At 41.3% G+C, this 27,830-nt stretch overlaps 1 long non-coding RNA gene across 2 annotated transcripts; it reads left to right on the forward strand.

Annotated features, from left to right (window-relative positions):
- Positions 1–1,022: 1,022 nt before the first annotated feature.
- Positions 1,023–26,827, forward strand: LOC133383648 (uncharacterized). 2 transcript variants are annotated; one of them, XR_009762363.1, is made up of 4 exons: positions 1,023–1,351; positions 2,332–2,563; positions 3,723–3,901; positions 24,572–26,827. It is a non-coding gene; the product is annotated as an uncharacterized LOC133383648 (long non-coding RNA). The 2 variants fall into 2 exon arrangements; XR_009762362.1 differs by lacking the exon at positions 24,572–26,827 and having other exon boundaries at positions 3,723–5,995.
- The last annotated feature ends 1,003 nt before the right edge of the window (positions 26,828–27,830 follow it).

Raw genomic sequence — 27,830 nt, forward strand, 5'->3', positions numbered from 1 at the left:
TCAAACCCAAGCAGTATGGAGTAGGCAAAACCAAAGAGATTCTGAAATCAGGATCTCCAAAAAAAAATTCCTACTCAGCCCCAATATGGCGACTAGCAGAGCCCATACTGACGAGGGAGGGAGGGTGGGTGCCGCAAGGCAAAAAGGCGCGATATTAGGGAAGAGCACAATATTTATAGTTGCTCCATCCCTTCACCTGATAGGGCATCAAGCCCCCACCTGACCCACTTGAAAACATTCAAGAATCTTCCCGAGTCTTCCTGGCATTGGGGTGGCGGCAAACACGCCCCCCTGCTTAAGGCGGGAGCGGCATTCCTGGAGATCAGCAGTGTAGTAGCAGATTTAGAAGTGCAGGGTCCCTTTATGATAGTCACAGCCACACACACCCTTTTTGGCTACTGAGTTGTAGCCTTCTCCCACAACAGCAGACGTCCCTAGGAGCCAATCAGCATGAAAGGGGGGAGTGTTAGCTACTGAAAAGAGTCTAAGTGACTGACTCACCTCCTTGCACTCTGATTGGCTCCATTCAGCAGGAAAGGACAAGGAAGCATAGGAGACTCTTCTCAGTGACCGACCCTCATAGGATGCTGGAGACATAGGGACCCTGCTCCCAAAAAGGTAAAAGGTCTAAGACCCTCTGAGACCCTGGATGACTACACCCCTGCTGGAGATACATGACTGCAGCTGTATTATTCACAACAAACCAGTAAAGTGTAAAAGCTAAATGTTCATTGCAATATACCTGTGGAGTGTGGACATAGGCCCGAAAGTCCTGAACTGGACACAGCGGATATCTATCTATCTATCTATCTATCTATCTATCTATCTATCTATCTATCTATCTATCTATCTATCTATCTAATCTATCTGTCTGTCTGTCTGTCTGTCTGTCTGTCTGTCTGTCTGTCTGTCTGTCTGTCTATATGCACACACAAAGTTGTTTAAGACGTACACCTATCATTCATACTTTCTGTGTTTTGTTGCAGGAAATGGAAAATCTGATTGCCATTAAAAGTATGTAAATGAAACTATCTAGATAGATTACATAAGGAAAACCAAGTATATCTGGACAAATAATAATAATGTATTCTTGAAGGGGATAAATATAAAAGATATTGCATTCAATTTACAAAGTTGCTGCTTAAAATTGATAGGTTGCTTGTACTGGAAAATAGGGCACCTGTAATCTTTTCAAGTTGGAACCTGTGTTCATGGGTAGCCTATTAGTTTCATCTGTGAAGAAGCCTTGAACCCATTTGGAGTTCCCAGCTGAGGCTCTGATTTCTGAGGATGCAATTACAGTGTGTCCTGCTGAAGACTGCTACTGATCAAGTGGGCTTGTTGTCCTCAGGTGGGAATATTTTTGTATGTAGATGTGCACCTCGAGCAATCTTCAAAAGTCAATAGGCAAATGTGAAAGGATTTGAATGCTAACTGTTTTTTCTTTGTGACAGAAAGAATAACTCATCTTTATTTCATGTGCTATCTCCTCAGTGCTGCTATAAATTATTTAATCTCTTTTTTTCAGTTTGCCGAAGTAACATAAAAATAATGTACCATGAATGCTCCCAGATAAGAAAAAAACCTGTAGTTTAGCTATTTAAAATATATCACCATCTTTCTGATAGTCGCATGATGTAATAGATATTCATAGACAGACGGCTAGGTATTGGGGTCAGCTTACTAATTACTGATGCCAATAAGATTGGGTAAAAATGCTCTATTTTTTGGCTGCTGTTATGACAAACAATTACTTGATAGCCTAATCACGCAGCTTATGCACTTTATGACACCCCACTGCAAACCTTTATTTTAAGTGGCTAGTTGTGATCGGGTGAAAAGTGCCTTATCTGCATGATGAGCCACCATGTAATGATATTACAGTGTAGTAATCCTAATGTATAAACAGAGCCTCAATATACACCAGCCTTCCTCAGCCTGGTGCCCTCAGAATGTTGTTGGACTACAACTCCCCTTAGCCACAGACAGCACAGCAAATGGGCAGGGATGATGTGAGTTGTAGTCCAAAACATCTGGAGGGTGTTAGGTTGGAAAAGGCTGGTGTATACTGATGGAAGACTTTCCACTTCAGCCGGTAGAAGGAACAAGTCTCAAAAGCCAATGTAAGAGAGCAACTATTTTCCCTCCATTTCATTTTGTTCTCTGTCTCATATTATTATCATTATCATTATTGTTGCTGTTGTTGTTGTTTGTTGTTATTGTTATTATTAAGAAGAAGAAGAAGAAGATGATTTATATCCCACCCTTTCTCCCAGTAGGATAATAGGACAATAGGCTTTCATAATATCACCATCTATGATTTGTTCACAGCAGCTACAGAGCATCTGTGCATGGCATCATGCCAGTGCCACCTGTCCTCACTGAAGGCAAGGGTAATTGGACTTGCACAATCAATATGGAGCAACTGATAATGTGGAGTGACAGATTTTGACACTGGGTTGGATCCAGAGGTGCCCTTCTGGAAGTAGAAGGCCTTTTCCTGACTTTTCTTTGCATGAGAAAAGAGAACTAAAATCCAGTGGTGTGCTTCTGTTAGGACAAGGTATTATGCAATCCCTTTCATTATGTCTGTTCATGTAAGAAATTGCATAAGGATTTATATAGCATCTGTGTAACTATCATAATTGTTTTGTTTTAATATGGTGCCAAACCTTCCTGTGGCTGCATTGGGGGTGCTATTGCTATTGTTTTGTTATGTTTTTATAATGTTTAACATTGTGTAAGTTGTTTGGGGACCTTCGGGTATCAAGCAACTAATAAATCTAATTAACAACAACAACAACAACAACAGCAATAAATAAAAGTCTAGCACAGGGGCAGCCATTATGGTGGTCTCCTGATGTTGTTGGATTACAGCTTCTATAATCCCTGATGGCTGCTGGCCATGGTGGCTGGGGCTGAGTCCAACTCCCATCTGGAGGGCACAGTATTGCCCTGGCCTAGCACAACTCAAGATGTGTGCTTGAATTAAGTCCATGTTGCATGAAGTCTTCTGCTAGCTCTTGGGCAACAGTTACAGAACTATACTACCAGGGTTGTAGTTGTTCAGGGTCTCAGGGGGTCTTAGACCCTTTACACCTTTGGGAGTAGGGTCCCAGCAGGGTCCCTGTGTCTCTAGCAACTTATGAGCCAATCAGAATGAAAGGGGAGTATGTTAGCCACTGAAAGAGTCTCCTAACATGCTTCCTTGTCCTCTCCTGCTGATTGAAGCCAATTAGAGTAAAAGGAGGTGAGTAAGCTACTGAGAAGATTCTTCTCAGTAGCTAACAATCTTCCCTTTCATGCTTATTGGCTCCTAGGGTCATCTGTTGCCATTGCAAAGATGTTTTCATAGCTTTTTTTAAGTAACATTTTTGAAGATGTTTTGTTTTAATGTGTTTCAAAGTTTGTTTTTATGATGTTTTAATGTTTTAGTGCTTTTGTTTGCTGCCCTGGGCTCCTGCTGGGAGGAAGGGCGGGGTATAATAATAATAATAATAATAATTTTATGCTTTTATGTAAGCTGCCTGGAAAGGCACCTGAAAGATTTCATATAAATATATAAAAGATAAAATGAAAAGGGATGAAAAGGAGACTGAATGTGGGGGACAAAGGGAGGGTTTAATACAAACACTGCATACAACATACATGATTATGTCTAATACTGTATAGTTAAGTATACTGACCTCATTGGTACAAATTTATTTTCTCTTCTATTACAGAATTGCTTGGGAGCCATCCTAACATTCTGTGGAGGGCAACCGAGTGGCTATAGGATGCCACAGAAAGTTTCTCTTTGCAGTTAGAGAGGGAGGACTGTGGTCATAGGAGGAGATCTTCCACCAGAGGCTTCCTCATTGCAGTGGTGGAAAGTTCTGGTGCCACTGGTGCTTTAACACAAGTAAGAGATGAAAAGGGATGGAATGGGGGAAGTCATAGATACACAGGATCCAAAGGCTTCCTATTGCTTCCCATTCCCCTGATATGCCTCAAAACTGCACCAGCCCCAGAGATGACATAGTTAATTCACTCCACTGTAGAGAAATTAAGAAAAAAACCCTAAAGCATGGCAAGGAAAAACAACAACACTGCCCCCACTTTCTGCCTTTGCTGACATGAACCCAGCAAGCCTTAGGAAGTGGTGGGTCGTCTGCCACAGACTCCCCCATCCTCACCTCCATAAGATTGCTCTGCCAGCTAGTTAAAGTGCTTAATTGTATTGATTGTTGTTCTGGCAAACCCAGTCTTTCACATACTCTGCTTGCCTCAGTTATTCACTTCAATAGCTTTGAGAATACTTTATAGTATTGTTGTAATGTATCTAGGCACTCTGTACCATCACAATCTGTTGGTCGCCACAAAAATCTGATTGTAGTTACGTAAGGTGATGTTTTCAGCCATTTGTACTTAAGACTAATCTGTATGTCTGGTTGTAATGGGTGGAGCTCTAACTGTTGCTTGAAAGGTATTGTTTAAAACATTATTCACTTACTGATGATTTAATCTTCATCTTCATTTTTTCTTTTATAATAGTATATGTTTCATTTTGTTCACTTTTTTCTTTTTAGCAGCCGTTTGTTCTGTTTGTTTATAAGCACTCTGTTAGCCTCTTTGTCACATGGTCAGCTCGTCTATCTTTGTCACTATTTTGATGAACGTGTCTGTGTGCGTGCCTGAATCTTTCTGTAAAATAGCTTTCTTGCATCAGTTTTGCATACAATGTTGATTTATTTACATTTAGTTTTGTAGTTTCCCCTTATTCAATTCAAATCCTTAAGTCTTCATTTAGCAATTTGCTTTTAGTCTAGAGAAACTTTTTTTGTTTTAATAGTATTCGGTAGATCAAGCTATTATTGTGTGAAATCAACGTGCCCAGATAAAATGCTAATTTCCTATTTAGCACCCAGTATTACAGCACAAATTTTGAATTTAAAGATATGTTCATTTTGGTTTATTTAACTGAAAATGTAAGGCTGCGGTTGCATACCAAACTCAGGGCTGGTTTTCAAGGCTAGTTTTAATATAGTAATCTCATCACAGCTTGGCATTTCTCCAAATTCTTGCTTGGAAATTATCTGTGGAGGCTTATAAAAACCTTCCTCAAAAGATGGTGAGCTTTAAGAGCCATCAAATCCTTGGGCTTAGATTAAAATCTGATCTGGAGAAGTATCGCTCAATCCCCTCCTTGGCAACCCTTCTCAGTTCCCAAAGCATCCGCATTGCAGCCCCCCCCCCTTTCTCCTTGAGGCAACATTGAATGGCAGCTTTCAGGCACTTCGGTGGCATATGCAGGAGAGGGAAGACAGGACATTTTTTCCCTCCTCCACCACCCATCAACCTAGCACACACTGCATGCTGCTACACAGCCCAGGATGGACCTGTCAGCCTACAGGAAAAGTAATTCTCCAAAAGGAACTGTACAAAGCTCTGCAGCAGTCTTTGGGTAACTACATCTACCATGAACAATCAGGTGTGCTGGCATGCTAGCTAGCAAGCGGAGGGGAAATTTAAAAATAACACACCCCTCCATCTTTTTATCTTCCTGCACATACCAGACGCCTGTACATCAGATCACTAGGTGGGAAGAGAGGAAGGAAAAGATACCTCCTTCCCTCTTCCTGCATATACCATTCTGGGGATCTTGCAGTCCACAGCTAAGGACTTGAATGATTTTCAGGTGACTTCCTAAGAAAGAGAACCATCAGTATCTGCTTTAGGCACCCATGCAGGATTAGGCATATCCAGTGGGATTTGGGTCTGTTTTACTTTGAATGGTAGACCCTTAATGTCACATACATTTGGAAAGTCCTCTCATTTTTAAAAATGGCTTGTCATGTGGTGGTGGTGGGGAGGCAGAAGCTACTGGTCAAGAAAAAAGTGCCCAAAGCCATGTTGGGCACACAGAACCAGCAGTAATATGGTACTTGGGATCCCAGCCAATGTAAAGAACTGCCGGAAGATAAGAGTACAGTTTTGATGTGCTTCCTTAAGCTATTCTTTATTTGGTTAATGAGAGAAATAGCTCCTGAAAAGGTGTTTGAGAGCCTACTGAAAGTGCTCCAGTATTGTCAAGGGATTTTTCTCAGAGCTGACCTTCTCTATTTTTTCTCCATTAAATTTATTCCTAGGAGGAAATGTTGTTTACTCTTCTTGTTCTTTAAAAAACACACACTTGAATGTTGGTGGAAGAAGAATTAGCTTATCTTCACAGTAAGCATGATAAAAAAATCAACGCTGTGGCTCTATTTTTTTTTAAAAAAAATAATTTAACAGAATATCCAACTTGGGAAGATGGGAGCTTTAAAGAAGTGTCTGAGCAAATACCAAATTAGCATTTAGACAATATTGCACTACTCAGCTGTAGTCTTACAATGCTGACTTTAATTAATTTACAATTTGGCAGAGATTCTAATAGGTAGAAATAAAGCAAGCAAATAATTGAGCAAATTTGAAGTTTGGAGAAACATTTGCTGGAACCAAAAGAGTAGATCAGTGCCAAACTCATACTTTTAAAAAAACATGTAGCATAGTTGCAAAGCTTAGAATGTATATAGGGGGCATATTTGAACAGCAGCACTTAACGACAAACTATCATTTCTTTTAGGGGCAACAGTTTCCAACTGGTCTTACAATTTTTTTTAAACCCTACCTAAGAAGTGATATATCATAGATGTTGCATACCTTCACAGAAACAGTGAACTTGGGTTCCATTGCACTTAGAGAAGATCCTGTTCTACATAAAAATATGACAGACTGATTAAAGAGAAAATACAGTACCAAATAGTAATAAATAAAAATAGTTTAAAAATGAAGTCCTATACACATTTATGCTGGAGTACGTCCCACTGAACTCCATGGGATCCACTTCTGTGTTGATCTACATATGGCTGTACTAGAAATATAGTCACCACTGTTGTTTTACTATTATATTTTAAATGCATGATGCTGCATTGATTGAAATATGACATTATTAGATCAATAGTTATTTTACCAAATTGATTATGTAATATTAAAAATAATAAATTGTGGATAGTACTTTAGTATATGGTTTAACTATTCATGTCATTCAGTACAGCTAGACTATACATTGGCAATGTGGTTCTGTTTTGTTAGTTCGGTGTTACACAACCACGAGAGTGGCTGTATACTATAGTCAGCATGGATTTTTCGCATTCCATAATGTTAAATTGAAAATACCCCCATGCCATTCTGATGCTTCCCATAAGCACATTTCAAAACAAAACCTTACAAAACTTATAAGTCCTGAACTCAGAAACGCTTGCTTAATAACCCTCTAAATTTTCATGGTGATACACAAAACAGTCAGAGAGAATTGAGAGTTCAAAGTTTAAAGAGAGAGAGAAAACCCCCAGACCCCTTTTGGACTTTTTTCTCTGAGCTCTCATAATCTGTTGAGATTAGTTAAAAATCAGCCATGTTCACAGAGTACATCTAATCCTCTTACTGACCTTGCCCCATACTCTGACTTTCATCTTCTGCAGTTTAAAAGTTAAAAAATGCCTAGCTTATTTTTAATTAATTTAAGAAATTTAGCATTGAACTCAATGATAATGTCGGGCATGCTCAGTAAGAACCAACTGTCAGTGTTCTAAAAGCCAGACTTAGAGCTGCTGGGCTTGACTAATCAGGGGGGCACACACACACCAGACTTTAATTTCTTGTGACACAGTTATGGCTTCCCCCAGAGAATCCTGGGAAGTGTAGTTTGTGAAGGGTGCTGAGAGGAGACTCCTATTCCCCTGACAGAGCTCCAGTGGCCAGACTGGTTTAACAGTCAGCCACTCTGATTGAAGTGGAGTGGAACAGGGCATCTCCTAGCAACTCTCAGCACCCTTCACTAACTACACTTCCCAGGATTCTTTGGGAGAAGCCATGACTGCCTAAAGTGAAATAACAGTCTGGTGTGGATGTGGCCAGGGACAGTTTTGGTTAAAATTTGGGTGGGAGGCTACATGTGCCTGCTATAGAATAAAAAGATGGGGGAAACCCTGAAAAACAATGATACTGGCCCAGTGCCTACCCACCCAATCTCCTCCCCCTCCCCTCCCCCTCTTCCTGCCCTCCTCCTCCCACTGCCCCTCCCCCAGATCAGTTTCACCTATCCTAAGCATGATTGCACAGGAGTAAATCCAGAGCTTGGAAAAGTTACTTTTTTGAACTACAACTCCCATCAGACCAGCCAGCATGGCCACTGGATTGGGCTGATGGGAGTTGTAGTTCAAAAAAGTAACTTTTCCAAGCTCTGAGTAAATCCCACTGAACTCAAAAAGCATGCAAATGATCAAACCTGCCCTCCCCTGCTCCTCCCTCCCCTGCTCCTCCCTCCTATCCCCTCCCTCTTTCCCCTCCCCTCTCCCTTCCTTCACCCCTCCCGCTCCCCATCCCCTTCCAATCCCCCATCCCCTTCCAATCCCCTCCTTCCCCCCTCCTCCTTCTTCTACCCTCTGCCCTCCCCCTCCCCAATGATCAGTTTTACCTATCCTAGGAATATGACCTGGGAGATCAGGGTTGAAATTCCCACACAGCCATGAAGCTCACTGGGTGACCTTGGACCAGTCACTGCCTCTCAGTCTCAGAGGAAGGGAATGGTAAACCACCTCTGAATACCGCTTACCATGAAAACCTTATTCATAGGGTCACTGTGATGTTCCTGCTTATATTGTAAATATGGTAAGTGCTGGTTATATAGAAGATAGATGGTAAGTGGAGTGAAAGAGGAGGGGGAGTACATGAGCAGTAGAATGCTGAATGATTGGCTGAGCGTTTGAATGGCTGGGAGTATAAATGGAAGAATGACAGTTGAATCTGGGTGGAGGTTTGGTGGTGAATTGAGGTGGTGGCTGTGAGGTGGTGTTTGGGGGTTGTTGTTGTTGAGAGTGAGTCGGAGTTCTCAGGCAATTAGTAAGAAGTTAAGTACATAACAGAATATAGATGAAACCATACGCTTGTGAAACATTCCTTAAGTAATCTTGTTATTTCTAATTCTTAATAAATATTTCTTGGTTAAATAAAAGCCTGATTCCTTCAGCTGGGATACACATACCAGGGGGAATAGCAAAGTAACCAAGGCTGAACAGTTTGTATCGAATGGTGGGAGCGGCGGATCGGAGGAAAGTGTATCCAGTCCCACAGAGAAACCCAGGGCTGTATGCTTCAGAGTCAAGGGTCTGCAGGGGTTTTTACAAATTACCTATACCCATTGACACAAGGTATCAGAATAGCCAGGCAGAGACTAGGCACAGTCTATTGGCTAAAAGGGTTACAGAGTGTTGGGTGGTGCTGCCTAGCAGTGGGATCTTTTGAGATCGGTGCTAGTGCTGTAAAGGGTAAGAATAAACCTGACGTTCCTGTCTGCTGGTAGCCACAAAGTGAGAGCTTCACAGGTGGTGGCAGGGAAGGACATCACAGTCACCATAAGTGGGAATCGACTTTTCAAGCATGATTGCATGGGAGTCAAATCCCATTGAACTCAATAAGTATGCAAATGTTACGAAATTCTTCCAAGCTACACTGGAAGTGGATCGAACTGTGAAAGACCAACACAAATTTTGTTTGCATTTTTACATATTTGTAGGGCAGTACAATATCTCAGAGGGGAGGTCAGGTCTCCTGCTCCCCTTGTGCATTCACTATAGTTGCCCATTTCCCCTGCTTTTTAAAGTTTGATAGAAATATCTGTTGGCTATATGTACATTCTTAAACCGCAGGGTTGTTTGCCTATTAGTGAATACACATAGAATCAAGGACTATTTCTATTTAGTGTGTTTAAAGTAAACAGTAATGATATGGATAGAAGCCCCCCTTTAGGATGCACAGCTTAACGTGATGAGGGGGTTTGGGAGTGTTGAAGAAGCTGAGAGCAATGCCGTCAGGAGTCTAAACCAAGAGGCTAGACTCCTAGCAGGGGCACCCAAGGTGGAATGGTCAAAGCTGAGATGCCAGACTAAGATGCATCCAAACTTAGAGGAAGCCAATGGTAAACCACCTCTGAATACCTCTTAGCACGAAAACCCTATGAACAGAGTATCCAAAATGCAACACGAGATACTGCTGCAAGATGAGACCCCCAGGTCAGAAGGTACTCACCGAGCTACTGGGGAAGAACACAGGACAAGTATGAGTAGCGCTGTGACTAATGACGCAGCTGGGTCAAAGCCAAAAGGAAGCCCAGACGCTAATCCCCACAGATGCAAAAGGAGAGTCCAGAGTTGTACAATAGGAACATGGAATGTGAGAAGCATGAACCAGGGAAAGTTAGAAATTGTCAAGCAAGAAATGGAATGCATCAACATTACCATACTTGGCGTGAGTGAATTAAAATGGATGGGAATGGGACATTTTCAATCGGGCAACTACAAAATATTTTATGCAAGAAATGAGAAATTAAGAAGAAATGGGGTTGCTTTAATAGCGAGAAGTGATGTAGCAAAAGCAATTAGGAGCTACAACGCAAGGTCTGAGTGAGTGATATCAATGAGATTAAACAGGATACCTATCAACATAACCATAATCCAAGTCTATGCTCCAACAGCAAACACAGAAGAAGAGGAATTGGAGAGATTTTATGCAGAAGTACAGGAAGAAATTGATCACACACCAGAACAAGATGTGCTGATAATCATGGGGGACTGGAATGCAAAAGTAGGGAATAGAGAAGAACTAGGAATTGTGGGAAAATGGGCTTAGGAGACAGAAATGAGGGAGAACGACTTATTGAATTCTGTGAAGCCAATAATTTGTTTCTTGCCAACACATTTTTTGAGCAACTGAAAAGACGACTGTACACGTGGACATCACCAAATGATCAATATAGGAATCAAATTGATTATATAATTGGTAGCAGAAGATGGAGAAGTTCCATACTTTCTGAGAAAAAAAGACCAGGAGCAGACTGTGGAACAGATCATGAACCGATCGTATCGAAAATCAGAGTAAAGTTAAAGAACAACAAAAAAGCAATCATAATGCCAAAATACAATTTAAATAACATCCCAGAAAAATATAAAGATCAAATAAGGAACAGATTTGAGGCTTTAAACTTAGTTGGCAGAGAACCAGAAGAACTATGGAGTGAAGTCAGAGACATTATCAGGGAAGAATGCAAAAATACAATACCTCTAGTTAAAAAGTGAGAAAGACCTCAATGGATGACCGAAGAAACTCTTAAAATGGTTAAAGAGAGAAAGAAAGCAAAAGCAAAAGGAGAACAATCAAAAGGAAACATGGTCAGAACCCTAAATGCAACAATACAGTGATTAGTACGTAGGAACAAAGAGAACTATTACAATAGTTATTGTATAGAAATAGAAGAGGAAAACAAAAAGGGAAGAACAACAGTCCTATTTCAAAAGATTAGAGAAATGAAAGGGAAATTTAAACCAAGAATAGGGATGTTGAATAATCAACAGGAGAACACACTGACTGACCGAGATGAAATAAAAGGAAGATGGAAGCAAGAACTCTATAAAAGAGATGCCAGGATGACAGATTCATTCATGGAAGAACTGTATGATGAAGAACCAGACATTTTAGAATGTGAGGTGAAAGCTCCTCTTAAAATACTTGGAAGAAACAAATCACCAGGAACAGATGGCATACCAATAGAGTTGCTACAAGCTACTGAGACTGAATCTGTCCAAATTGTGACAAAAATCTGTCAAGAAATATGGAAAACTAAACAATGGCCCACAGACTGAAAGACATCAATATTCATCCCAATTCCAAAGAAAGGGGATTTCAGGGAATGCAGTAATTATCGAACTATTGCCTTAATATCCCATGCAAGTAAAGTAATGCTCAAGATTCTACAACAAGGGCTATTACCATATATGGAGTGAGAAATGCCAAACGTCCAAGCTGGAATTAGAAAGGGAAGAAGTACCAGAGATCATATCACAAACATACGCTGGATAATGGAATGGATGAAGGAATTTCAGAAGAAAATCACCCTGTGTTTTATAGTTTACAGCAAAGCCTTTGATTGTGTAGATCATGAAAAACTATGGAATGCTTTAAAAGAAATGGGGGTGCCACAGCATCTGATTGTTCTGATGCACAACCTATACTCTGGACAAGAGGCTACTGTAAGGACAGAATATGGAGAAATGGATTGGTCCTCAACTAGAAAGGGTGTGAGACAGGGGTGTATTTTATCATCCTATTTGTTTAATCTATACGCAGACCATATCATATGGAAAGTGGGATTGGACCAACATGAAGGAGGTGTGAAAATTGGAGGGAGAAATATTAATAATTTAAGATATGCAGATGATACCATACTACTGGGAGAAACCAGTAATGATTTGAAACAAATGCTGATGAAAGTTAAAGAAGAAAGCACAAAAGCAGGACTACAGCTGAATGTCACTAAAGTAATAACAGAAGATTTATGTAACTTTAATGCTGACAACGAGGACATTGAACTTCTCAAGAATTATCAATACCTTGGCACAGTCATTAACCAAATCAGAGACAGTAGTCAAGAAATCAGAAGAAGGCTAGGACTGGGAGGGCAGCTATGAGAAAACTAGAAAAGGTAGTCAACTACAAAAATCAACTCATTTGAAATGTGGTGTTGGAGGAGAGCTTTGTGGATACCATGAACTGCAAAAAAGACAAATAATTGGGTGTTCGAACAAATTAAACCAGAACTATCATTGAAATGATGAAACTGAAGTTATCATACTTTGGACACATCGTGAGAAGACATGATTTGCTAGAAAAGACAATAATGTTGGGGAAAACAGAAGGGCATAGAAAAAGAGGAAGGCCAAGCAAGAGATGGATTGATTCCATAAAGGAAGCCACAGATCTGAATTTACAAGATTTGAACAGGGAAGTTCATGATTGATGCTTTTGGAGGTCACTGATTCATAGAGTCGCCATAAGTCGTAATAAACTTGAAGGCACATAACAACAACAACAACATGGATAGAAGCCTATATAGTAATAGTAAATAAAGCAAATCCTTATACAATGAATTATAATAGAGGGTGTTGAATCAGTGAAGTATAATAGAAATATATACTATTAAATCGGTGTAGATGGAGATATAGTGTATAGAGTTCAGAGTGCGTTGAATGGATGTAATCTTATCGACAGAGGAAATCCATCTATTTAAACATTGAAATACCTTTTTTAGAACTGCAAAAATAGCCTCAAGCAATATACTTTTTCAATAGTTTGTTTCTAATTGTAAGTTTAAGCATGCTTGCTGAAGCATGCTATCTTTTCTTGAGGGTTTGAAACACTTCTTTTCACTTTGGCTCCTACAGAATAATGGTGAATCTAAGATATTTTACTTGTCATCATGCTAAAAATTCACTGATCTCCCTTGCTAGCATGCCAAAAATAATATGCTATCAAGAAGCAACATGCCCCAAACTGCCTTTAAAGTGTTTTCACATCGGATGTTAAAAAGTTGATTTATTGCAGTATGAATGTTGCCTCTGAATGATGTTCATACTTGCTATAATGATTGATTGTTTTTAGCCAATATATATTTATACTGCAATTGGTTTAAGTCTTATATGTCTATGTTCACATAAACAAAGCAAACAAAACAACCCCCCCACACCCTTATTTAGGCCTAGAAACTCAGAAGCTACAAAATAGCAGTACCATTTGCCCCCACACAAGGAAGACTCGTGACACCAGACTGGTATAATGTTATATTTATTAAAATATAACATCGTAAATCAAATGCAATACAGCCAATTATTCAAATATCCAACTCTTCGGGCAGGTGAGGCTAAACCTAGCAACGAGGGATTACACCCTCACCTTCTAAAGGCATCCATTCACGTCATTACGTAACCCAAGAGTCAAGGACGTGTGTGAATTCCTCCCTCCTTACTCTTGGAGCCAGCTGTGTGGTTCCCACCTCCACACCATGGCCCCGCCGTACAGGTGTTCATCCTGATGCGCAAGCAGGTCCCACAAGGACACAACCCAGATCGCCACCAGACACCAAGCCCTGATGGTTCCCTGTGGAGTGCCCCTTTTTGAGGATGCCTTAACCGCCTAATTTTAACCCCCATATACCTCACCTGCCCGAATTCTATGCCACAAGAGGGGATCAGCTTAAGCTTGGTCCCCTCCACCCAATGAAGATAACAAACCCCTTAATCCCCCCATAAGATCCTCAAAAAAAAAATATCACACCCTTGCTCAGAAAGATGAACACCATCATCACGAAACAGATGTGGGGCATGGAACCTAATCCTTTCATGAGGAATAACTGCCCACCCAAGTACAAAAGTAGCTCCCTTACCTTTCTATTAACCCATTTCCTAGATCTATCTATCCTAATGGGGTGCACTGCACCCCACCAGATCCTTCTAACAAGCATTTCGGACCATACAATTATAAGATTGGTATATAAGCGGATAAGCCACGTGAGATCACACATAACTTTCAGCAGCAAATCCAACTCAGGACGCTGCACCAAATCATTTTCTCCCAAATGAATCAACACGATGTGTGGCCTATTAGCAGAGGACATGATTCGGCACATGGCAGGCAACAACGCATCCCATAACATGCCCCTCCGTGCATCCCACTGAAACGTAGCTGTGGCTGACAGCTGCAGCTGTGTGCCCAGAACAGAAGAGGATGCCCTCCGGTGAGCCCAAAACAAAATTGAGTGGCCACACAAGACAATCCTCACAGGAATTGGGATGTTTGTCAAACCTATGGGAAACAAAAACAAATTCCTCGTTAAAACCTGACATAAGACTTGAATGCATCGGAACGCCACCTGCCAATCGCCTGTATATCGCTTATACTCATGCCCACGAGGGCCGCGGCCGTAGCCGCACCAATCCGGAATGAATGCAGCCCATAGACTCCAACAGCGCAACCACTGGCCAACAAGGCCCGCCGAACAACGGCCCAAAATTGAAACTGAGTCAGGGCAGTTCCATCTGCATGTAGAAACAAATAACGCTGGCCCGCTGGCCGAATGGATAAGAATTGCAGCATTGCAGACACAGGGCACAATACTGGGACCTGGCATCGTTGTAAAACCACGATACTGCCATGGCCCTTTTGATCGGTCTTAGAGACATGCAGGGAGAACCTCACTATATCCGCACCTAATGTGCAATCGCCAAAGCATAAGGCTCGATTAGTCACATCACGCTTAGAAGGGGCCAGATTTCACTAGGGCGAAAAGCACCATAAAACATCGTCAGAGTTACTGCGGCGAACAGGTGCGACTCATACTGAGATGAGCATAAAGAATTAAATAGTGCCAGGATCTGGAGGAGGACATCGGGCGTGATTGGCCTCCTCCGGCCAGCGGACCTGGGAGCAGAACGCGACCAACCCTCAAGGACCTTTCTGACCCTAAAATCTACAGAATGATCCGGCAGCCCCCTTGCCTTGGAAATAAAGGCTAGCGCCGAGAGGTGGCCGGCGATAGTAGAAACAGAATTATTGTGCCCTTTTAAATATTATCATAAACTGCAATAAATGAGCCGCAGGAATAGGCCAGTCAAAATAATGGATGAGATTGAGATAATGAAAATTGAATTGAGTAAAATGAAGCAGGAGATTAAAGATATAAGGGTCCCTGTGAGAGAGGTGACCCTGGAAGGGGTCCCTGTGAGAGAGGAGACCCCGGAGATTGGAACAGGGGTCCCTGTGAGAGAGGTGACCCTGGAGACTGGAATAGGGGTCCCTGTGAGAGAGGAGATCCCGGAGATTGGAACCAACGTGGAACAGGAACAAGATTTGGAGTCTATGGACTTTAGAAATAAAATTTATTGTTTGGAACTCAATGTTATCTCTGAAGAAATGAATGAAGATTCTAGAGATAAAGTTATCAATGGCATGGATAATCTTCTGGACTGGAATGATGTGATGGAGCCCAATATAGAGAAAATCTATGGAATTAACTGCAGCCATGTGATAATGGAAAAACTTTTAAGAGATGACCCAGTGTATTTTGAAAAAAAGAACAGAGATATGATTTTACAGCAGTATTTCAGCAACCTATTCAGAATGGATGGCAAGAAAATATTTGGGATAGAGGTAATCCCCATCAGACTCTTACTATATGACTATGGCTTTGACAGCAAGATTATTATGGAATACTGATAATGGAAGATTGGATATTGAAATTACTGGACTTAACAAGACTACTGAAGATGGAAGATGGAAAATGGAACTAATAGAGATAATAGAACAATGGCTACTGAAATTATTGAACCTAACAGATTCTGATGTGATGGATTAATTGAAATGTTTATTTTGACTATGGTTATGACAATAAGATTATCATAATTAGTAATGAGATGGATTAATCGATATGCTTATCTGGAAAAAAAAATTGATAGATATATTTCTTAAAGAATTGAAACCTCTCTTTGACTTTTTGTGGAAAGAATAAAGTAATGTTTATGAGATTTGATGATTAAGTAAGATAACTACTGGAGGAAAGTGATTTTATAATATGACTTAAGAGACAGGATTGTTATATATTATAGACTTATAACTGATTTGATCTTTGACAAATGGGAAGTCAATATTTTACTCTTTATTTTTTATTTTTGTTTTTTTTTTTTCTTTTTTTCTTTTTGTTTAACTATTTTTGATTTTGTTTTTTGTCTTTGAATGTTTTATGATTTTGTCTTGTATGTTTTATGAAAATCTGAATAAAAATTATTGAAAAAAAAAAAAAAGGAATAGGCCAGTCAAATGGCAGCTTCAAGCCGATGAAGAAAGCCTGGAACTTTGCAAATGATTGCATATACGCATTTTGAGTACTGGGAGCAAGAGCTGCAGCGATAGCAGCCCCAACTTCTAGTTGCCAAGGTTCCACAGGAAAGGAGGGATTGGTACTGGATCCGGAGCCGCGCCAGGTGCAAGCTCCCGAAAGCGCACCATATGTAATCGGGAGAGTGCATCAGCAACTGTATTCTGCAAACCTGTAACATGTCTGGCCAGGAATAAAACATTAAAGTGCAAGCATTGCAATACAAAAGCACGCACCAAGCGCATAACACGAGGAGACTTAGAAGTTTGGGCATTAATAACGCTAACTGTGGCAAAATTATCGCACCAGAAACGCACTGTGCGATTTTGAAATGCCAGTGGCCAGATATGAACCGCTACCACTATTGGAAAAAATTCCAGAAATGTCAAATCGGAAGAATTCCGGTAGCCTGCCAACTTTCAGGCCATCGCTCAGCGCACCACTAAATATTACTCCGAAGCCAATGCTTCCGGCAGCATCGGAATGCACCTGTAATTTGGCTTCTAAGAGCAATTCCTCCTGCCAAAAGGAAAGGCTGTTGAAATCCGTCAGGAATTCCAGCCACATATGCAAATCCTCCCACATCCCTGACGTCATCCTTATGAAATGGAAGCGAGAGCGAGCTCCCTTCATGGCATCACATAAACGCCTGAGGAACGCACGACCTGGTGAAATAACTTTGGAAGCAAACTAAATGGCCCACAAGTTCCTGTAACTGGGCCAATGTTATCTTCTTCAGCCCTATGACTGAATGAAGCAGTTGACGCAGTACCACCAACTGCTCTAGCGGCAAACGGGAAGACTGAGCTACAGTAACTAACTGGATCCCTAAGTAAATAAGGGAAGTAGTAGGGCCCTCCGACTTTTCAGGTGCTAGTGGGACTCCCAATTCATCAGTTAAAATATCAAAGGCTTGCATGAGCTGTAAGCAATGAGAAGACCCAGCAGGCCCCACCAAAAAAAAAAAATTATCAAGATAATGAGCAGAGAAGGAGGATAATGCTTTCCTCCTCAATGCCCATTCGATAAATGTGCTAAATGCTTCAAAAGCAGCACAAGACACCAAACAACCCGTTGGCATAGCTCTGTCGACATAAAACTGGCCCTGAAATTTAAAACCAAGCAAATCCACATCTGCAGGGTGTACTGGCAAAAGGCGAAAAGCGGATTTTATATCACACTTTGTCAGTAAAGCACCCTTTCCAACCTTCCTAACTACTCTCACTGCCTCATCAAAAGAAGTATATCTGATAGAGGCATATGATGGGGAAATACCATGGTTGACTGAGGCTCCCTTCGGGAAAGACAAATTATGAATAAGGCGATATTCCCCAGCCTGCTTCTTAGGGATAATACCAAAAGGGGAAATCCTCTAATTTTTCAAAGGAGGAAAACTGAAGGGGCCTGATATACGATCAGCAAGTATCTCCTTATTAAGCTTGGCCAGCACTACAGACGCTAAATTACTGAGAGCGGGCTGATGGACTAATGATGTAGCAATCCTAGGGCCCTCAAAAGGGATACGAAAACCATCCGTAAAACCCTGACGTAGAAAAGTAGCAGCCTGCCTATTGGGATAGAGCTCTAACAGCTTTGCTAAAGGAGCCAGCTTGATCGGGCTACTGGCCTTGCGACGTACTGCCGCTAATGCCAGACCCACGTTTTGGCTGTTGATGCTCCCCTGTACCTTATCAAGCAGTGCGTGCCCTCTGGCAAGAGGAACTAGAGTGGTTTCCTCCACACAATGCACAGACATGTCTGAATCTACAGGGACGCCTAGAGCATCGGCCATTGCTATTAAATGTCCAGCAGACTTGCTGGGATTGAACCCAATGCCTGCCTTGGCTGGAGCCATAGGCGGAAGTCTGCGCACGTGCCAATAAATGTCAACCAAGCGGTTCCAGAGAATTCTTGGAAGGCCCTATGCACAATATCCTGATATTTTATCATGGACAAAGCCCTAGACGGATAAGCCTGTGTCATAACGCCCATATAAATCGTATAGGCGTTCAACCAATTAGGCCATACACGATCAATCTTTCGTTTTATCGCTGCCTCACGCTCTTTTACTTCCTGACCATCCTTAATCTTAGCCTCATTTACACGAAACAGGAGAGTAATCAGATCGATATACTCTCCCCTCCAAATTTTTTCTTTCGTTCCTAACAATAAATGATCACCTAAGAGAAGGGAAATATCGCCTTGCGGACAAACCCCATATGGAAGGGGCAAATAAGCAGGTGATGGAGAAGAGGTAGTCAAAGGCGGCTGCCAAGGACGCACGGCAGCCGCCGGCCACGGAAGCTGTAGGTGCTGGGGGACCAAAACACCTCCCATAAAAACTACTGGGTGCGTAGCATCTCCCGACAAAGGAGAGCCAGTCATTTGTACATCCCTGTTAAGGGCATTGGAATCTTGTGCATGTGTATTGTGAGCTCGTGAGTGCAAAATTTGCTCACCTGTATCCGCAGCATGAGAGGCAACTCCGAGCTGTGCTGCCAACCCGGAAGCCCTAGGAGTAAACGCGGCAGCATCATGCGGGACCGGCAGCTGAACTTGAATAGTCCCAACAGCCGGCTAAAAAGAAGGCGTGACAGAAGAAACGGAGGCAGGAACAGTTGGCAAACAAGCGGAAGGCGTCTGGGTAGCTGGCTCCTCACAGGGCGCTGCCGCTTCCAGAACTCCGATCCTAGAAACTAAATCAGCAAGAAGACGATTTGTAGGCATTCTGGAAGCCAACCTTGCAGATTTCTTACCTGCAGGAGCGGAACTTGTGCCAGCTTCAGCATCAAACGGCTGCTTGCGTTCCTTTTCCAGCGCCTCCACCCTAGTCACCAAGGCACGGATGGTCCCCAAATCCTCATCTTCATCAGAAGATTGAGTCTGCAATGAAGGAGGGCGCTTCGTGGTCTGCTTCACCACCCGAACCCCTTTTTTCTGTTGCACCTTCTTAGGCGGCATTGTTGAAAAATCAGGAAGAAACAAGTACACAATTAACAAAATTTATGCACACTACCAATATACAAAAACGCTAAATTCTCAAAATTAATCAACGCACACAAAATACCAATGGCCAAATTGAGACTAACAATTGGAAATATATTTACTCTATTATTATTATTATTATTATTGTTGTTGTTGTTGTTGTTATTTATTTTATATATATATTATTTTTTAATAAAATGTATGTGTATATAGATATTTATTTATATATTTATAACATATTATTTATTATTATAACTTAATTATTTATACAATATAGAGGTGAGGAAAAGGGGAAAGGGGGGGTAATTTAAGCAAAGAAATAAATTAAACCAACAATTAAAACGATGCTACAGCAATTGCAAGACAGAGCAATGAATTGTAATAATTAAAACTATGGATTAATATAGGTAATGCTCAAGAATGAAATAAAGAACAACCAACAAACTAACCAATAAGCTACAATCACGCAGAAAAAATGAAAGAGGGGGGGGGAGAAAGGGGGATTATCAACAATAACGAAAGCTAAGGCACAAGGCAAGAAATAAATTCCAAATTAACACAGGAACAAATAATCCACCCGCTACAACTACCAAAAGCTAACCTAGAAAACAAGCAAGGAAACTAAAGCTTAAAACACAATATAAGAACAAACGGGAATTAAAAAGCAGGCGATGTATTTGTGTTTCTTCTGCCTTCTGCATTTTTGCTCCATTTCCCCTATGTCATTTTCCTCTTTGGAGGAACATGTGTTTGGAGCTCTGTAGGAGAAATGAATTCTGTGAGGGAGGGCAATTTAGAGCAGAGATGTGAAAGAGGGGGAAGTTGTTAAACAACCCCTTCCCCTGTTATTTCTCTGCGTTTCAAAGTTACCACTACACAGGACAAGAAATGGTCTGGTATCTTCTGTGTAGGATGTTAGGGCTCCAACTTTATTTGATTAAACAGTAAGGGTAATTAACAAAAGGATTAATTGCAGGTTAAAATCCCCCCACCCACCCCGATCATGGTGGGACTAATCTAAGCAAGGACTCACAATGCAAAAGGCAGGCTACACAAATATTCTGTTCCTTCCTTACTTGTGCTAAATTGTATAGAAACAGAAAAATACAGATTGCTTTTCCTTCTGGCTTTCATCCAAACCAGCAAATACCAAGAACATAAAAGAGCCTCTGCAGAGGCCATTCTGTGCTCATAGTAGCTAACTATGCGCCATTGGGAAGTCCTGAAGCAGGACAGGAGGCAATAGTATTCTCAGTCCTCATGTTCCCTAGAGGCTGGTATTAAAAAGCCTACTGTCTCAGATACTGGAGGTAATATAACCATCATGATTGGGAGCCATTGATAGTTTTGTTCTCCATCAATTTGTCTAATCCTTTTATAAATCACCCTATTTGGCGTCCATCACTACATCTTGTAGTTGTGAGTTCCATAGTTTCACTAAGTTTAACTTTTGTTTGTCCTGAATCTCTGATCATTCAACTTTGTAGAATGAGTATGAGAGAGGCAGAAAAACTTCTATTTGCTGTCTACACACAGTGCATCATGCTGTCCTGGGCTCCTACTGGGCGGAAGGGCAGGATATCAATCAATCAATCAATCAACAAAATATATACATTTTATACACCTGTACTAGTTTCTTTTCAGGTGAAACTAATGTGGTCATTGTGGTCATATCAGATTGACAGTGTCTATGTCTGTCATCAGATTATTTCCACCATTCATCATTCTAGTCAGGCTTGCCTCTGTAGGGTGTTTCTGGATGTTCTAGTAGTAGCCATGGTCATGGCTAGCTTGACTGGGGGATCACAAACTTCCTAGGTAGCAGCTGCTGGTCATCTCGAAACTCTCAGTGGGAAATATGACATTTATTTATATCTCTTTCAGTATAGATATATAGATTGTGTGTATTTGTAAGTTTGTGTGTTTGTCTGTATATATAATCTTCAGTGCAAGGTGTGTAGAGCAGTGATGTTATATGTTCGCTGCTAGTTAGAACAAACTACCATGTTTATCTGCAACCTTTAAAATAAGTACAGATTTTTTTAAAAAAAATTCTTGCTCGACTTTTCTAGAACAAGCTTATTTTCCCTTGCAACTGGCATTAGCCATGCTTGCTGTTGCTTATTATTTCTGCACATTTGCTGATAAAAAAAATATTTTTTAAAACAAGGATACGATAAGAGTCCTCCAAAGGAAGTTGACTTTAAAAGATTACCTTGAATATCTTGCCTCTCAAGAGAGGGAAAAAATGTATCACATATTATTGCAGTAGCTGTTTGTGAGAGAGTCTTCCTTGCTCTTGCACACTTAACAACACAGTGTTTTGATTTGTTTTGTTACTTTATCCAAAGCTACATCACTGACATGATGACAGCACTGTTAAATCTTGTCAACTGCTTTTGCCACTTTCCCATGGGTCCATCTTTCACCTATACTGACACTGGAACGTGGAATGGAATCTTCTGAAGGCAACGAATCACTACATTTTTATTTATTTCCTTATTTGAGAATTCAAATTTCATTTCAAATAACTTCCCAAAGCAGAGAACAAATCTCCCGATAAACTGCATCCTAGAGTATTGAAGGAACTGGCTGAAGAACTCTCAGAACCGCTGTCTATTAAATTTGCAAAATCATGAAAGACCAGTGAAGTGCCGGATGACTGGAGGAGAGCTAATGTTGTCCCTATCTTCACAAAGGGCAGAAAGGAGGAGCCAGGGAACTACAGACCAGTCAGCTTAATATCAATCCCTGGAAAAACTCTGGAGCAGATTATAAAGCAGTCAATCTATAAGCACCTTGAAAACAATGCAGTGATTACTAGGAGCCAACATAGATTTATGAAGAACAAATCCTGCCAAACTAATCTTATCTCATTTTTTGACCGGGTAACCTCCCTTTTAGACGGTGGGAATGCTGTGGACATAATATATCTCAACTTCAGAAAAGCTTTGACAAAGTACCCCATGGTATTCTGATTAGCAAGCTAGCTAAATGTGGGCTGGATGGAACAACGATCAGGTGGATCCATAGTTGGCTCCAGAATCATACTCAAAGAGTGCTTATCAATGGTTGCTTCTCAAACTGGGGGGCGGAAGTAACGAGTGGGGTACCACAGGGCTCGGTCCTGGGCCCAATGCTCTTCAACATGTATATTAATGACTTGGATGAAGAGGTAAGAGCATGCTTATCAAATGATACAAAATTGAGGGGCATAGCTAATACCATGGAAGACAGAAACAAAATTCAAAGGGACCTTGATAGGCTGGAGCATTGGGCTGAAAACAACAGAATTAAATTCAACAGGGATAAATGCAAAGTTCTACACTTATGAAAAAGAAACCAAATGCACAGTTAAAAGATCATCATCTTCATCATCATTTTATTTGTATGCCGCCTTTCCACATAAAATTGTGGAAATGGGAGATGGGGGATACTTGGCTCAGCAATACAACATGTGAGAAGGATCTTGGAATTGTCGTTGATCACAAGCTGAATATGAGCCAACAGTGTGATGTGGCTGCAAAAAAGGCAAATGCTATATCAGGCTGCATTAACAGAAGTATAGTTTCCAAATCGCGTGAAGTACTAGTTCCCCTCTATTCAGCACTGGTTAGGCCTCATCTGGAATACTGCGTCCAGTTCTGGTCTCCGCACTTCAAGAAGGATGCAGGCAAACTGGAACGGGTTCAGAGGAGGGCAACAAAGATGATCAGGGGACTGGAAACAAAGCCCTATGAGGAGAGACTGAAAGAACTGGGTATGTTTAGCCTGGAGAAGAGAAGACTGAGGGGAGATATGATAGCACTCTTCAAGTACATGAAAGGCTGTCACATAGAGGAGGGCCGGGATCTCTTCTCGATCGTCCCAGAGTGAAGGACGTGGAATAATGGGCTCAAGTTGCAGGAAGCCAGATTTCGACTGGACATCAGGAAAAACTTCCTAACTGTTAGAGCCATACCACAATAGAACCAATTACCTAGAGAGGTAGTGGGCTCTCCGACACTGGAGGCATTCAAGAGGCAGCTGGACAGCTATCTGTCGGGAATGCTTTGAATTGGATTCCTGCATTGAGCAGGGGGTTGGGCTTGATGGCCTTATAGTCCCCTTTGAACTCTACTGTTCTATGATCCTCCAATCTGGGGTGGATAGGGCAGGACTCAGTTGGCTGCATTATATTAATAGAAAGGAGAATAACACAAGCCAAACTGAATGTCATCAAATTGGGAGGGTAAATTCCTGCTTAAAAAAAACACAAATATTTATTTATGTATGTATGTATGTATGTATGTATGTATGTATGTATGTATGTATGTATTTATTTATTTATTTATTTATTACATTTATATACCGCACCATAGCCAAAGCTTTCTGGGAGGTTTACAAAAATTAAAAACATTGAACATTAAACATAAACATAAAATTTTTAAAACCCATACAAAGTTTAAAATCATGAAGTACAGATAATTGTCTGACTCAATGGGCCAGGTTCTCAGATCTCAAGATTCTCATACAATAGTGAATTCCATAAATTCAGGGCTGCAAGACAGAAAGCTCTATTAATTGTTTTAGACAATCTAACTCCAAAGGAGGCAGCGCTCACAGTAGTGATTTATTACTAGACTCCAGTGGTTGGAAGGCTGAGTTGGGAGTAGGTGCTCCTCCAGACATTCTGCACCCAGTCCATGAAAGTAGTCCAGAAGCAAATTGGTAACCAGTGGAGTTTCTGTGATATTGGTTTGTTCTGCTTATTTTTTAAAAAAATATTTTGTGACATGTATATATCCCATCTTTCTTCCATTATAGAGACCAAGGTGGCAGCATACTTGTGGTTCACAGGCAGTTTCCCATTCTGTCACTGACCAGACCAGATGTGCTTACCTTCGCCAAGGTGGTGACCTCATGTGCCTTCAGACCATAATCTTCTGTTGGTAAACATCCCCCACTACTCTGCTGCCACACTCTGGGCCAACTGAAGTTTCTGCATTGCCTTTATGGATAACCCCATGAGTACTGCATTACAGTAGTCCTGTCAAGATGGTAACTAGGTGTAACAGAAGGGCAACACTCATGGTGATCTTGTGAAGCTGAGAAGTACCATTCATGTTATTTACTTCTGGATAGCATCACCACCACTTCTCCTCTAAAAACCACCAAATTTGGGGTTGGGGGAGAAATTCAAGCCTTATGGTGATTGTGAAGATCCAAGAAGGAGGAATACTTTTAGCAAATTCTCACTTGTTTACAAGCAGCCAGAATCCAACCTGTAATCCCCAGTTCCTCTACTTATCCTGAATGGCAAGTGAGTGGGAGAAATTTTAGGCTGTAGGACATTTGATCATACAATCAGAGGCTCAGTTTAATTTTTTTTTAATTCAAAGGATTCCATATAAAGGAAGCAGAGAAATAGCAACTACATAAAAAGAAAGTAAATCAGTGGTAGTGCAGTTCTTAACCTAAAGACCATTACAATCACAACTTAATTCAATAGACTTGCAGCCTCCAATGATGAGGGATGATTTCAGGACCTGATCCTGAGCAGCTTCAGTTGAACAGAAATGGAAATAGAGAGAGCCCATCTCAAGCTATTTCTTTTTAAAATGATTTCCAGAAGGGGGGATGGATAGGCAAATGGGTCAGCAGCAGCAGCACCAGCAGCAGCCAGTCAGAGAGGATTTTGGTTCATTCAGTCTGCACTGAATTTCAGGTGAAAAATAGTATCTGGCAGGGCCAGGGAAATAATCAAGAAAAGGTGTAAAGTGGAGATTTTTCTCTTTTCTTCCTGCCAGACGTTTCTTTGTGTATTGGGCAGTACAGCAACAGCTCAGTGCCTACGTCAGGGATGGGGAACCTGCAGCCCTCTAGATGTTGTTGGACTCGCACACCTATCAGTCCCTGCCAGCATGGCCAATGGTCAGGGTTGATGGGATTGAGAATACAGCAACATCTGGAGAGTCACAGATATGGAAATGGACTGCCTTCATGTCGATCCCGACTTATGGTGACCCTTTGAATAGGGTTTTCATGGTAAGTGGTATTCAGAGGGGGTTTACTATTGCCTCCCTCGGAGGCTGAGAGGCAGTGACTGTCCTGTTCAGAGCGGGATTCACGAGGCTGAGACGCAGGTGCAATCAAATCTTGTTTTATTAAAGTAATGGATACATCAAAAGCAGTGCGCTTCATAGAAATCTCTAAGTTAGCTCACTAGAAGTCCCTAACTGCACTCTAGACATGCTCTGCAACACGTGTAGAAAGTTAACTCAGCAATGTAACCCAGAGAGCTGCAGTCTTAAGTAGGGAAAGTTTTAGATCGTAATCTCTGACTCCTTCGCAAATCCTGCCTCTGTCCTGTCTGCTTCTCATGGCATTGAGAGTGGGGTGACGGGGTGTGTGCTTCCAACGGCTCGTCCGAAAGAACCGTCTCCTTAGCAAATGGCTCGAGGTCAGGGGGCAGTGATGTGCTTGGGGCATCTCAAGAACCACTTGGTAAAGGGGGAGTCATCACCCCCTCTGTGACATCTTCCAATGGCTCCTCCAACCTGTCTGGGGGCGGCGCGCTCTCCGCTTCCAAGACCGTGCCATCCGTGGGAATTGGCCCGGAGTCAAACTCACTCCCCCTTCCAAGGTCTTGCTCAGACTCAACAATTCCTTGGTCTTCCGTGCCCTCTGACAGCTGGGAAACCTGGAACTCATGTCTCCCCCCCTCCCTGGCCCTCGTGAGGCAGCGGAGGCTCAACAGAGACTGGTCCAAGGTCAGCCAGTGAGCTTCATGGATGTTGGGGATTCGAACCCTGGTCTCCCAGGTCGTAGTCAAGCACCCTAACCGCTACACCACACTGGCTCTCACAGATATGGACAGAGGAGGAATTGATTTTAAATGGATTTATATATGAAATCTGGTGGTTCCATCACAATCGAGCTTTGCCTGCATTAGATTGCCTCTTGCATCAAGCTCCTGCTTATGTCCAAGCTGTTCATGTATTTTTTAAAAGCCTGACTATATGCAAAATTATACACAAAAATATGTATTTTATTCAGTACTATATTTTTGCAGCATAATTCTATACAGTATGTATTAATACATATGTAGTTTTGTACAGTTATATGCATTGTTGTATGTATCTATGTGCTGGTCACTTTATGAAACTGGAAGTGTATATGTATATAATATGCATATTATAATAATACATATATGTGAGAATTGTTCATATTTTAATGGAGCCAGTTATAAAAATAACTTGCATCTTATCAAGATCAAAGGTAGAGATGATATTTTTTTTTTAAAAAGTGCAGATAAACTTGGCATCCAGAAAATTCCATCCCCACCCACAGGTTCCCCATCCCTACCCTGCGTGTTGGTTGGTTTACAGATGGTAGATAACAACCACCTTCACTGTTTTGCTAGATGAAAGAAAAGAGTCCCTGGCAGACATGGGATTTTTAAGAATAAGGAATGTGGGTTTGGTTCTATTACACCAGAGCATGTACAACAGCAGGAAGGTCTATATCTCCCAGGAAAGGGTGTAGCTGGTGTATTGACCAAAGCTGGTAGAATGTGCTCCTGAGAATATAACCTCCACCTGAAAAGTTAAGAGACTTAGTCCTAGAAGCACACCCAGGCTATACACCTGCTGTTCCAGAAGGAGTGTTACCCTATTCAGAACAAATCATAGGACCATTCCCCATGAAAAGCTCCGTCATATCCTGATTCATTTTCAGTTTATTTATCCACAACCAGTACATTACTGACTGTAAGCAGTCATTCAAGGGCAACCCTTCCCGCTTGGTAGAAGTGGTGTTAGCATGCTGATGACAATTCACCCTATTATTAGGAATTAGGGAGAATTTGGTTCAGTTCACATTTTAATGTGAACCTGTCTAATTAACACTTTGTGGAAAAATATGTGAACTGAAACACAGTTATTCTTTGAAGTTCACACTTCCCAGAACTTTGGGATACAGTTCTCCAATCAAATAATGTATATAAAATGTATATATTAGGGGACAGAATATATAAAATTACATATAAAATGCATTATATTAGGCAAAATTGTTTGCAAAAGTG

The sequence above is a fragment of the Rhineura floridana genome, chromosome 1 (assembly GCF_030035675.1).
Source record: "Rhineura floridana isolate rRhiFlo1 chromosome 1, rRhiFlo1.hap2, whole genome shotgun sequence".
In the NCBI taxonomy this organism is placed as follows: Eukaryota; Metazoa; Chordata; class Lepidosauria; order Squamata; family Rhineuridae; genus Rhineura; species Rhineura floridana.